Below are 15,000 nucleotides of genomic sequence, written 5' to 3' on the forward strand. Positions count from 1 at the left end.
TATAATGGTGTTTTACTGCAATTAGCTTATGTATCCTTACTTGGTAAGGTCGATAAAGTACTCAGCTTCACTTAGGAAAGTTTGGGGTTTGATCCTCAGCAGTAGCAATTTTTTTAGTGTGCGTTTGTGCTCTGGATATTTGGTAGTTAATTGTATATTAACCACAGGATAAAGTGATAATGTCTTAGGTTAATTTCATTATTTTACAGGTTTTAATTTTATTTGGTAATATATAATGTCAAATATATTTATTTTCTTTAGGTAGCAGTGAATGCATTGCATGTCCGCAGGATTACTGGTCGAATGCAAAGAGAGATGCCTGCTTTCCAAGGCATACAGAGTTTCTTTCATATGAAGAAGACTTGGGTATCATCATGGTTACTGTTACTGCAGTCTTTTCTCTAACTGCGGCTGCAATGTTGTACATTTTTCTAATTCACCACAATACTCCAATTGTTAAAGCCAACAACCGTGATGTCAGCTACATACTCTTAGCGACTCTCATGTTTTGTTTCCTTTGTGCCCTATTGTTTATTGGCTATCCAACAAATATGAGCTGTGTTTTCCGCCAGACTACCTTTGGTATATTATTTTCCATATGCATCTCTTCTGTATTAGCAAAAACTATTATAGTTGTACTTGCCTTCAATGCCACAAAACCAGGAAGTATGCTAATGATGTGTGTTCATCCAAAAACACCTTTTTACATTATAATTTGTTGTTCACTGTCACAAGTTAGTATATGTGCTATATGGCTGTGCACTTCTGCCCCCTTTCCAGAGTTTAACAAAAACATATCAGAAAAAATCATTGTGCAGTGCAATGAAGGCTCAGTAATTTTGTTCTATTGCATGCTGGGATATCTGGGCTTTTTAGCCAGTGTGAGTTTCATAGTTGCCTTCTTGGCTAGGAATCTTCCTGATCAGTTTAATGAGGCTAAATATATCACATTCAGCATGATTATTTTTATAAGTGTTTGGCTATCATTTATACCAGCTTATCTGAGTACATCAGGTAAGTACATGGCTGCTGTGGAGGTATTTGCCATCATTTCGTCAAGTGCTGGACTTTTAATATGTATCTTTTTCCCTAAATGTTATATAATTCTGCTGAAGTCTAATTCAAAAGAAAGGAGAAATCTAACAGGAAAGCAGTAATAAAATAACAAACATTAATGAACTTTTTGAGAAGAATCTTTTTGTGACTATGACATAATTAAAATCATATTTAATGCTTGGTTGCATCTCTAGCTATGGACACACCAGTTGTTCTCACTCTCTCTCAGTTTCTTTTCTTCTCTATTCCACCTCCCCAAGTAATATAAGTATTTCTATTCAAGAAAATTCTAGCGAAGATCTGCCCAATGGAGGGCAGCTGTTAATATACTTATTTAGCCTATAACTTTAAAAATGTAAAATTAGTCACATTAACCAAAGTCAGTCTTTGCAACCACTGCTAAAAACATCTGAAATGTGTTAATTAACATAAACAAAACAATGGCATGTTACTGCATCAAATAAAACTGCATATCTGTGGAAGAGTTCTCAGAGATGATGGATCCTCCTACAGGAGGAGCTACTGTATGTTCTTACTAGGGAATAAAATACACCATTAAATGTTAAATACATTCTGTTTGCATATACCAGCCTTAATTGTGTTCCTTTATTAAATAGTGAAATATTACTATGCACCTTAATATTAAAAGTGTATTACTTTATATCTTATCTTCTTTCTTATAAATAATAAGAATTTATAAGAAAGTAAATATAATAAAATTTAGTAAATTTATAAGAAACTAAAATATCTTATTTTGCTGTCCAGCAATAATTTACCTATCACTGAATTTTTCAGTCCTAATATGATCATATTATCCTTCATATCACTAATTCAGTCTTTTTTTAACAGTGGATAGTTCTGTCAAATTTGCGAAACACTAATGTAAATATAACACAACTTGAAATGAAACTAACAGTCTGGATTTCCATATGAATTTATTGCAGTAGAGGGTTCTACTAGAAGTGGTTGTGTTCCAAACACTCAAAGGCCATAGTCTTAAAGCAAGGGGCTCAAGCATCTTGTAGCTCATAAAAGTTGCTGACTGATCTCAAACTCAAACCTGAGTTTGTGCAAGCAGGTGCCACACCTTACCCAAACATGTTATTCACATCTGAAGGAAGTAAAAGCAGCAAACATAGGGAGTGGGGAGTACAGATTAGGGTAGCAGTCAGGAAGGGAATGCAAGTTTAAGGACTGGGAGGAGAGTTTTAGCAGTAGGTAGCAGAAGGAGAGTTTTTGTTAAAGGAGCGGGAGAAGAGTTTTAGGTTTCGAGAGCTGGAAGGGAGATTTAAGGTTTGGAACCAAGAAGGGAGTTTTAGGACTGAGAAGAGGGAGGACAATCTTAGGTTTAGGGAGTGAGAGGGGAGGTTTAGAGTTAGGGAGTGATCAGGGAATTTAGGTTTAGCGGTGAGGTTGCAATTTAAGGGTAAGGGAGCAAAGACTTGGGTTAGGAACTGGGTGGCAGTTTTACGGTTAGAGGCAGGGCTCTATTAGGGTTGTGCAGTTTTATGGGGTCAGGTTTTGGGAGAACTAAGAAGTGACAGGAGATTAGGAGAGTGAGAGCACTTGTTTTTTTTTTTTCAAGAAAATCACAATGAGCAAGTGTGTTATGGGCTACTACCATGCAAGCACTTGAAGAAGACTCCAGTAAAGCTCTCTTTGCCATTTTATTACATAGTTTCTTAACTCTCACTACAAAGGTCTTCTTTTGGTTTAAAAAATGTTGTTTCCACAGAAAAAAGCAGGAAATATTCAGCCATGCAAAAATAATATGAATAAATTGACAAACAATAACAAGATTATTGTGCTGTCCTCGCATTGTTTTTTCTGGTATGAAGTACAAATGTAACAGCCAAGTCATCATATTGCTAAAGACATTGAACTGTTTATATATATATATATATATATATATATATATATATATATATAGTCATGTTAGCATGCATCAGTGCAGAAATGCAGACTGCAGAATGTTGTATAACGCATAAGTGGTAGAGATAGTAAGATGGCTTAAATGCTGTTAAACAAAACATCTAATTTCTGTACACATCAGCCCCTCATATGCTGTTTTGAGAGGAATTCTCTAATTTCTGTTGCAGTTTTGCTGACTAGATGGCACCGAGCAGCAACAGGTAAAACAGTAAAACTAGTAGAAGTTTGAGTTATAGGGAAACTGTTAATATTTTAACTGATGAGAAGAATGAATAAGGAGAATAGGCATCAATATCGGATCTATATCACGTTGTCAAACTCTTAAAAGTTCAAATGTCATATGGTCAACACCATATGATTCAACTTTTAAAAGTTTGAATATTTCAACAGAGATTTCTGTACAGTGTGGAATGGGAAGTGCGATCTCGGAGTTGGTATAATTAAAGAGCGAGGGGTGTGGGGGGTGCAGGGGGTCTTCCCCCCCTGCTTAAACTATTCAGGTAGTTTTTTTTTTTGGTTTATTTTTTTTATTACATTTTCGAACTTTTAAAAGTTTGATCATATGGTGTCGACCATATGACATTCGAACTTTTAAAAATTCGATTATGTAATACAGATGCTCAATATCCACTAAAATGAATAAACCACTTGTGTTTTAAAATACCTGGTGTCTGTGATAGCAAATAGACAGTAGACAAAAAATGATGAAAAGAAATCAAGGAATGATGAGAGGATGTGAAAGCACTGAAAGCATAAACTTTTTTATAGGTGTGGAGTAAGCAGAACCATAGAAAGGCAAAAGAAAATAGTCAAGCAGCATAACTTGAGAGGGGCCTAAAGAAAAATAAGTGGAATATGGTGGGTGGTGAATTTGTTACATTTTTAAGTTTACCTGATTTGTTTCTTGACTATGAATGTGAGCAGGGCTTTTATCGATTGAGCAAAGGAATAAAACTATTTTAATTATTTGAAATAAGGGTAATTTGAAGATATAACTATTTTCATCATGAGAGACAGGCAGAATGGAGAAAATGAAACCCAAGAGCAGAATTTGGCAGCAGAAGTTTATATTTCTGCATGTGTACAGTGTGTTTATAAGATGTTTAGAAATAAGAAATAAACTCATCAGTATATTTTTTTAAATTTGTAGATTAAATAAAAATACATTTGAAAGCCTTGAAGACAAAAACACTGAGCATATCCTACAGCTGAAGTGCTTTGACTAGAATAGTTAGATTCATGATTTTCATTTTCCACGCTGAGACTTATAAAGAAATAGGAAAAATATTGCAAAAGCTATTTCAGGAAAACCATTACTTGTTATTGCAGCTAAAGGTAGGTATATGTTTTTACCACAATATCCTCTATATTAAACTGCAGAGCTACATGCCCAGAGTGCATTAGGCAAAGAGTTAAGGTCCCCATTATTTCATTTGATATAATTTTATATAGTTACATAAGAAAGGAGGAAAATCAAAGGGAAAACACTGACACTAAACATTGCGTTAGTCTGTTTTGTAAATATTATACATAGGTATGTGTGTGTATATATATATATATATATATATATATATATATATATTTTTTTTTTTTTTTTTTTTTTTTTGCAGTTCTAATTTGTGTGATTGAAGTAAACTGTACTTTCATTTGTGTGAAGGGCCTGATGATAAGAACTCTAACATTTAATTTCCCAAGACTGAAGACTATCCTGTACCATCTCTCTTCTTCTTTTTAATTTTATGCTACACTGCCATCAGTAAATCAAAACTAACAAAACAAGAGCATGCCTTATTATTTACCCTTAAAGTAATTAATTCATTAAATATTCAAATGGTAGCAATTAGACCTGAACAGTCACTCTTCCAAGAAAGGATACTGCACACTTTGTTGTAAAAAAAAAATGCATAAACCCTTAAGTTAATAAATAAAATATTGTACAAAATGGGCCGACTCCAAGTGATCATATGCTATTAGCACATAACATACCTGCTTACAGACACTTACTTGAAAAAGCAAATGCTCAAACTCCCACTGGCCTGATCTACTGCTAGTATATAGCCCATTTCCACAGCTGACCCTATACAACTGTATAGCCCAAACCTAAGCTATACCTCTAGAATTCCCAGCCGAGTTCCCTAACCAAGTCCTTACTCCCTTAATCTAATCCTCTACTCCCCCTTCCTAACCTTAGAGTCCAATCATTCAAATCCCCCTCCCTAAACCTGAATATTCTGATTGCTCTCTAAGCCGAAAATTCCCATCCCATTCCTTAAACCAAAAAAAACTTTTCTGAACCCTAAACCTAAAATCTCCTTCCTGAGCCCTAAACTTTGAATCTCCTTCTTTATCCCTCCTTAGAGCTGCTCATCTGAACTCACATTCAAGTTTGAGCATGAGCAACAGCTTACTTGATCTACAAGATGCTTGAGTCCCTGGCATTCAAGACAGACTTTTTTAATAATTGCGACTCAAGTACCAGTCGTACCCTCCAAAAACATGCAAAACTGAATAATAAAATCATTTACTTGAAATAAATATGTTTAAGCATTTATTTTCCAAGTAAATGTGCAACAAATACAACCTTTCAAAAAAAAGAAAGAAGTCAGAAAAATATATTTGACATCTAATCTAGCAAAAATCTGCTTCTTGCTATATGTAGAATGTCATTACATTTTCTGACTTTTCTGACCAAAATGGAATTTCAGACTCCACACTAGGAATATAGGCTGAGCTCTGTCTCTGCTCTAGGGGTGTCTTTCAACAAGCAAAGCAGTAAATCCTGTAGTGTCTGCAGTTCTGTTACTATTTAAATTAACAGTCAGTCTCTCTATTTATGTTCCCAAAATAGGATATCCTGTCGCATTAGTCTGAGTTTTAGGACATGCCTTTTCCTGGTTCTACTGTAACACACTTCTGAGGGGATGAAAAGATTACTAACCACCTACTATCCAATTAAGGCATCAGCATGTGACCTAACAAGAATCATTAAGCAGCACGCTCTGTAGTATTGCAAACAACCAAAAGGCACGGCTTAGTTCCATGTGTAGGTTCAATACATTTTTATAATAACAAATGCAGTTATGAACTATTTAATATATGCTGTTTTACATATTATACTTTTGTTAAAAAGACAAGTACCTTGCAACTTTTTTACTTTTATTTTGATTTAATACAGCTTTAGTACAAATTTATGTCTTTTTCTTTGACTTTTCCCCATGTTACTCAGTTATTTTCACACATATATTTCTCAATAAATTACTTGCCATGCAAATTACAAGTTCAAGATGTCCGTGGTACAGTCGTGAATCCCTGCACTTGTGATCACTTACCTTGCAGCATTCAGTTACACCAATTTTCATTCAATTTTATATATTTTGGCAGTTGCTGAGAGTGAAAGTTGTGATTCAGCTTCACAGTTCATTAATACAAGATTTCAAAAAACTGGTCAACGTGGTACACTTATTCTTATTTAAACAGTTATAGGGAAATAAAGAACTACAGTATAAACTGAGAACATTGGAAATTAAAGTCATACCTAAATATTAACATATTTGCAAAAGGCCTTGAATGGTGTAGGTCTGTTTAAGATGGATAAAGCAGATCTTTATAGCATTTTTATTGAATTCAAATCAGAAAAATTAAATCCCCCTCCAAAGTTATGCATGACAAATATCTTAATGACATTCATCTATAAAGTACAAATAGGTTACATTTATTTTATAAAATTAAATCCATCCATCCATCCTCAACTCCTTTTTCCCATTTTGCACATGGAGTCGGGTGTCACTTCAGTAGTGACAATCATATCAAAAATAATAAAATGAAAAGTTAGAATAACAACATACAAGCATGTGAGAAAAGAAAAATACAACAAAGCACTACTAGAAAAATCATATTCCCTATGTATGACCTATATATTTATTAAATCAATCATTAAATACTTAGAATGCTATTTTCTTGTTTTCCTAAATGAATTTTTAGTTTTGGCCAAAATCTAAGATTAATAGTTATTGTTCTATTTCTCATAGCTAGAAATATCCCAGAAGAATTTAGATGTGAGATGGATTATGGGAGGTTCAGGAAAATAAAATAAAATACCTATAGGGCAATAATCAATGTCATTGATATAGAGATGCTTTTGAACATTTCACCCACCACCACCACAACTGTCCAACCAAGTAAGTGCCCCTTTAAAATCATAAAAATTACAGTGTGACCAAACTAAGACTTAAATACTCCATATACTACTGGTCCAAAACCTAATTTTTTTCTTCTGTTATATAAGTACCTTGTATAATGATTTTTGACTTCACCCACCTTCTTCCCCACCTTATTACCTAACTCCCAAATGTCATTCCTGCTGTTTACTCATTCCTATTAGCCCAGCTTCCTTTTTCCCAAATTCATCTTGTGTACACACTTTGAATGAGTACTCCTTATTCTTTTCATCACACTTTCTATTCTGTGATACTTATGCTACTGCTAGCAGAGGTCCTACCTTCAGGTCACCCATTTTAAATATTTTCATACTAAATCAGGTAAATGTTGTACTTATTTATGTAGCGCACCCGCAGGTGTAGCTGAAGAGATATGAGTTCCTTCCTACCTGACTCTGGTGACACTCCTATAGGCCCGACACACCAAAGTAGCAAGAGGGACAGATTTTATTCTAGGTGACACATCTAGTTTAAAAAGGCAATAGCACAACCATAAACACATTATTTCAATGGTGCACCAGTTAGCAATAAAGCAAGGTGAGATATGCATGCAATAAAAACATACATTCACCCTCTTCCTCAGAACTCAACAGAAGAAAGTCTTGACATTCAAACATGCACAAAGAAGGCAATATCAATAAGCAGTAAAGCTTTATAATGCAGCAATACAAACACAGGAAAAATATGCAATGTCATTAAGCAATAAAAGAGTCATAATACAACAATACAGATATGAGAAAATGCAATGTCATTAAGCAATAAAAGAGTTATAATACAACAATGCAATGTCATTGAGCAGCAAAATTCTTGAAGGCAGCAGTACTAACACGAGCAAAATGCAATGTCATTGGGCAATGAGGATTTATAATGCAACAATACAAATATGAGAAAATGCAATGTCATTGAGCAGTAAAGATTCTTTAAGGCAGCAGTACTAACATTGCAAAATGCATTATCATTGAACAATAAAGATTTATAGTGCCACAATACAAATATGAGAGAATACAATGTCATTCAGCTGTACTAATACCCTCTACCTCCATGATCAATTCTAAACAGACCAACTATGAAACACTCACCTTGTTCACTGGCCAGTGACTACTTACAGTCTTGCTGCCAGCATGATGGGGCCGAAGTTGGACATAATTTGGATCCAGTTATTTTCAATCCACAAAGCATTAAAGGGGGGATCACAATCTTATAAAAATATAAAATGACCACCAGAGCCTCTCGTTACTCCATCGAGAATATCCTAATGACCAGGCGCTGTGGTTCCTCTGATGAGAAAAGCAGAAAATCACCTACCAGAACTCTGGTAATCATCTATAGCTTCTCAGTACTAGGCCCAAGGGAACTCCTTTTCTTGCTGAATCATAGCAGGCATGGAACTACTGGTTTCAGACTTCTCTCCTGATTCCACAAAATACCATATCCAGAATTTCAGCAAGAGACAGACACAGTCTGCTACTTGACTTCCCTGTCCCAAAACACTAGAAAAGAAAATCCAGTTATGCTGCAAGGCCCTTTTTCCCTTCTGCTCCATGTTTCAGACTTCCCTCCTTCAGCTAGTGTTCCAGAATCCTGTTTCACTTTCAAAATTGTCTTTTAATATTCCTGAAAAGGAGCTCCACCTTGTGGTGTAATGGAAAACTACAGTCTATTATTTCTACATGAAATACAGTTGGAGCTACATTTATATTGTGCTTTTTTGTTCTATCTTACATAAAATTCTAAATAATAAATTATGTCAGTACAGGTAAAATAATGTGGACCATATTCCATAAAGCTCATGGAATAATACACATTACGCTGATCTCTGTGTGAAACTTTTCGATAAGATTGTAATATGCTAATATATTACGAGAAACTCAGAATACCGCAGTGTACAATGGAGTACCATAGTTCCAAGAATACACTATAGAAATGCACAAATAATCCATAAGTATAAGAAATAGTTCTCCAATAATATAAAGCTATCATAAATCAAGAATCGTGATAGTTGTTTAGAAAGATGACAAAATCTGTAAAGTAACTACTAAGTAGTGATAACAAAAAAAAAATACATTAAAAATGCAAAGTATCCCAGACTAATCAGGATAGCAATCGTAACAGAAATCTGCAGGATTATACATATAAATGTATTAGACAATCATTAATATGTCCATATGTAATTCACTAACTTATAATATGCGCTCCAAAGCTGCAAGGCTATTTTTAATACATATATTCACATCACTCATTACATTAAAATCAGAGATAGCTATGGATATCTACATAATACATATATCATAAAAAAAATTATATATATATATATATATATATATATATATATATATATATATATATATATAGGTAGACTTGAATTTCAGGAGTCTGACAGAATCTGTAAATTTCCTAATTAAAAAAACATAAACAGTGAAGGGCATTCATGGTCACTTCACCATAGCTAACAACTGCTAACACTGGCTTCAGGATCTGCATGGAGAACACGTAATGTATACACCCAAACAAAAAAGGAAGGACAAACAAGAGGACTGTTAGAATAGGAAAATCTGAAGGAAAGTCAGAGGGGCATGGGCAATATTGTTTGGTGTGACTAGGCCCCATTTTTTATTTTTTTAAAGAATTTAAGGAAAGGTAAACACAGGGAGAGAGGAAGTGAAGATAAGTACAGCGAGTGTATCCACAGAACAAATTATACAACATAAGACACACAAAGGTTGGAAAAAACAGTATGGACAAGTGAGGTACGCAGATAGCACCTTGTACATCATGGGCAATGGAAAGTTTTCAAACAGGGTGGGATGCCTACCAGCTATGATGAAATGCAGAAAAATAAAATCTATCTATGCACTGTCTCATTAGCACATATTACATAATGTATGACAGTCATACCTGGATGTGTATGACCCATGGTACATGTGTGTTCCAGGGTAATAAAGTAGGATCACAGTACACATTGGATAAATATACACATATCCAATTAATCCATCGGGACTAGCCACATCACAGATGATCAAATGCTAGTCAAGCAATGGTATGTATTTCCAGTGGACAGAAACAAATTTATGATCATAAGTGTGAAAGGCAAACAACCAAGCACAGTGTTAAACAGAAGTGCTGCAGAAGGTCAGGCAAGGTTGCTACATGCACAAGTAGATGTACACAACCAAATATGTGTATGCTACACACATATACCATGTCAAAGGCAACACACAGGTGTACATGTGTATGTATGTCTGTTAGTGGCATACATGGAATGTTCATGAAATCAAGGTCAATGCACATACATACACCAATGATATGCAATTATATGTTAAAAAAATCTAACAGGACAGAATATTAGATATAGCAAGTTGTGCACAAGGATGTAAATAAATATAGTGGGTAACATACATGTAGAATGAGAACACAGACGTATTGCACGTATTAGCCAGCATCTTGAATGCACATGTCCTACATTGTGAAAATCCCATACATTTACCACATGTTCACCATCTCAAATTAATAACAGGCAATGGATAGTAGTTTTAACAAAGGGAAACACACCTGCAATAAACACTAAGGAGATATTAAAATAGTAGGGAAATGGACAACCTGGGACTACATCTATGGTAAAACAGGACACAGTACGGTAACATAATGAAAATGCAAGTGTAAAGCACACAGGGTGCTGTAGAAGACATACAGACATCCATTTAATCAAATGAAAAATGTATGTCAAGTGGACAGATGGACTGCTGATGTCCACAAAACTGGACAGGCATAAAACACTCACACACAGTAATGTGCAATCATGTCACATCAACGTGCATAGGTAAACAAGTTAAACATTTTAATACATACACATATACTGTCATGCAAATGTCAAATAAAGAAATGCATATGTATGTCAACCACACTGCTTATTACAAAGCAGAGGACACCTGTGTCAGCATCATTACAGCTCATTTGCAGTACATCACTGAGTGCTCACTTGTCAAAGCTACATATCTGTGTCAGTATGTAGCTGACTGTGCACACATATGTACAATCATTATATATACAACTACTTATGGAAGGTATGCCCCAGTGTCACTACATCATTGGTGTGGAAATGTTGCATACAACAAATATGATGTGATATACAGTGAAAGACTGTGTAATCTGTAACATTGTATACACATTAATGTTAACTTGGTCTTTGATGCAGTCAGATAAGGAGGACTGCACATAGACAGGATATACTTGTATCTGATTCCACGTGGCATTAGTATTGCCAAACCATGGCAGAGTACCACATCATGAGAGTGGGACATCATGCAAAACCACGTGGAATGATATGTCTGTATGTTATACATACCTGATATGGCAAAACAGATATCCAAGGCATATAACACTGTTAGTGTTGGGCTATGGACAACATATGTTGTCTGTCAGTCATCCTAGTAAGACAAATGTGTACAGGTTGCCTGTTGCAGAACTATCAAAATGTTAACTGCCACAATGCATGGACAGTTGAATGTGTGTGGACAGCGTAATGTTTTAATATGTATTATGCACACATTGAAATCACAGTAAATATCACACAATAATAAGACATAAGCCTGACAGATGCATGGTATGCATGCACAAGCATGCATACACAGTCCAGTCAATTAAATGGCAATCACATGTTGGTAGCATAACACAAGTGGATCACACAGACAATACCTACTAACTGGAAGGACCAGACTGATGTAAGACTCCCATATGATCTCATGAGCTATCATCCTAGATGCATCCTGCATAGCCAATGCCACCTCATTGAAGAAGGTCCCCATCATGTCCCTCACATGTGTTTGGAACATATCAGTAATGACCTCCCTGATCTCCTCATGAAAATTATCTCTATCATGGCCATTGGGACATCTCCTCCAGAGTGCAGGCAGGATGGCTCAGGCAGAGGCATGTATGGGCTCCTCATCATTGTCACTATCTTCTTCTAATGATTTGGACAGTGGTCTCACACATTCATATGTTCATAGGCGTGTACTAGGCTAATGGCCCTGGAGCCTTTACAAGCCTAGCCCATAGAAGTGCCACCTGACATTAGTTCCCAGTGCCTCTATCAAGTAAAGCCACTGGAGTGATCCCTGGGGTGAACTTTCTATTACCCATCCACTCATCAAGATTTCTCTTGAAGAGGGACAGCAAGGTGTTCTGCTTGACATGTATGGTAAGTCTATTCCAGAGCATGGGCAGTCTCTGGGTGAGGAACCTTCCCTCCAGCATGTTCTGTTGATTGTGGTAATGAGGTTGAGGTCTCTTGAGTGTGTGGTGTGGAGGGATTGGGATTTCTTTAGATGTAGCATTTCTAACAGAGCTGGGCCAGACATGGCTTTCTAAGTCAAGCAGAGATCGCCTCTAAGTAGGCGATATGAGACAGAGAATATCTGGTGTCCTTTGAGTCTGTCTGTGTAGGACATGTGTTTAATGCCTAGGATCCTCTTCTTGAGGTACTTCTGTAGCCTTTCCAGCTGTTGCAGGTGTCTAATGAGGTACATGTCAAATGAGGCATTATACTCAATGATTGGTCTAATGAGGGAAGAGTAGAGAGAGTGATGATGACCTCTTTCTTCCTGGATGCAAAACCCTTGGTAATGAGATATGCCACATATAAGGACTTTCTGGCCACAGTGGAAATGTGGTAGTCGAAGGAGAGGTTGCTGTCAACCTGCATCCTAAGATCTCTTATAATGCCTTCAATGGTCAGTGGACTCCCATTGATGTGGTAATTAGTGGGAACTGAGTTTTTACCAAAGGGGATGACGACGCATTTTTTGGAGTTAAGCTTAAGGCCATGGTTTCTACATAAGTCATTGGTCTCAGCGAGGCCTTTCTGTAGGATGTCTGCATCACTTGGGGAATTAATAATGGCTCCCAGATTGCAGTTGTCTGTGAACTTGGTCAGCTGGAGTCCCTTTGTGTTGGCCTGGACTTCTCAGAATTAAATGCCGAAAAAGAGAGGACCCATGACCGATCCCTGTGGGACTCGCTTGTGACTTGTTGGCAGTCTGACTTGGAGTCCACTACTTTCACACTGTGTGTTCTATCTGTGAACCAATTTGCAACCCACCTAGTGATATAGGGGATGATGCCTAGTTTGGTGAGTTTATCAATAATTCCTGAGTGAGGAATGGTATCAAAGCCCTTGGCCAGATCGAAGTAGGCTGTATCCACAGCCCTGGTGACTGACTCAAAGATGTCAACCAGGTTAAGCAGGCATGATCTCCCTTTCACAAAACCAAATTGCATGGGGTCTAGAGTTTGGAGATTTCTTATATCTTTGTTAATCAGGTCCATGATGATGTGTTCCATAGCTTTACATATCAAACTCGTCAAGCTAATGGGGCAATAATTCCCAGGGTCTGTAGTCGCTCCCCCTTTATGGAGAGGGATGACTGTAGCAGTGTGCCATTCAGTAGGGACAAAGCCTGAGGTAAGGCTGTGACTGAACAGGTGCATATCATCATCTTCGGATTGGTGATCTCCCTCGAGTACTGTGCTCTGTAAAGATTAATTGCAAAACACAACAGAAAGGACAGCAATATCTATCATGCAGAATGATCCCATGACAAGCAGAACACAACACAATATTGTTATGATTACAATTTACACAGGGACTGAGCTACAGCCATTGTGGAAAGAGCTATCCATGGCCCTATGTCATACTCATAAAAAGGACAACAGTATTCTTTCATTGTCAATTGTATATGCTTAGACAACACGTGTCATTACTGTAAAAATATATAAATGGTCAACAAAAGTATTTTACTGTCTGCATTCAGTGATGTATAGGATCGGACTCAACATGCCATTGTTTAAAAGATGAGAAAGATATTGGAGACTATTGTGGACAATAGAAACAACATATAACAACCTTCTGAGACAGGCAACATAATATTTGGAAGAACACACATCAATATGATGAGAATAACACTAAAAGCAATGGGATATGTTCAATTAAAACAACTGTAGAAATATCAGAATGTAATATATCTGTTAACAGTAGTGTTGCATGTGTACAACTGTATGCATTCATTTCCAAAACAGTCTGAAACCAGAAGGCTTACAAGCTTACAAAACAGATATTTTGGAACATGCTTGCCAATTATGACCTACCACTATGAAATGGGTACCTGCTCAAGTGTCAGCCAATCTAAGCTATAGCAGTGCTTTTACAAACCCACACATGGTGTGTGAGGCAGGTGAAATACCAAAGATGAACTGAAGGCCATGCCACACAGTCTGCAAACAGCTGTGCTAATACTGTCACTGCAGACACCCATTCAATCTGTGAAGAGGCAGGCTAAACACAACAGATCAAATATTAGAAAACAGAGCCAAACATGCAAGTAAGCCAAACTATGCACAATAAACAGTCACAGTACTTACACTTGCATGCAAATCAGTCACATCATAACCTGTGTGTCAGATACACACAACAAATTGCTGTTTATGTTGTGAATGTATTTCTAAAAAATGTGTACTGACAAAATGGATCAAAAATACAAACTTCATCAACACTGTAAGTTTTATACACAGTTGTGATGACAGCTACCGTTTGTCGATTTCTCTTACCTTACTGATACATGCTGGGTATTCCTGCATTTTAATCAATAAACGTGTATTTTTGAAAATTACAGGCCTAAAAACAGTGGAATATGCATCTCTCTTCATAATATACTTGAAATATTTAACACACATCTCTCCCTCTGCTGCTCTTCAAGCCTGTGCAGCCACTAAATGCACATTGCTGTTTCAGATGCGGTCC

This window comes from Protopterus annectens, chromosome 1.part0, assembly GCF_019279795.1.
Source record: "Protopterus annectens isolate FY-2018-M chromosome 1.part0, PAN1.0, whole genome shotgun sequence".
NCBI classification, from domain to species: domain Eukaryota; kingdom Metazoa; phylum Chordata; order Ceratodontiformes; family Protopteridae; genus Protopterus; species Protopterus annectens.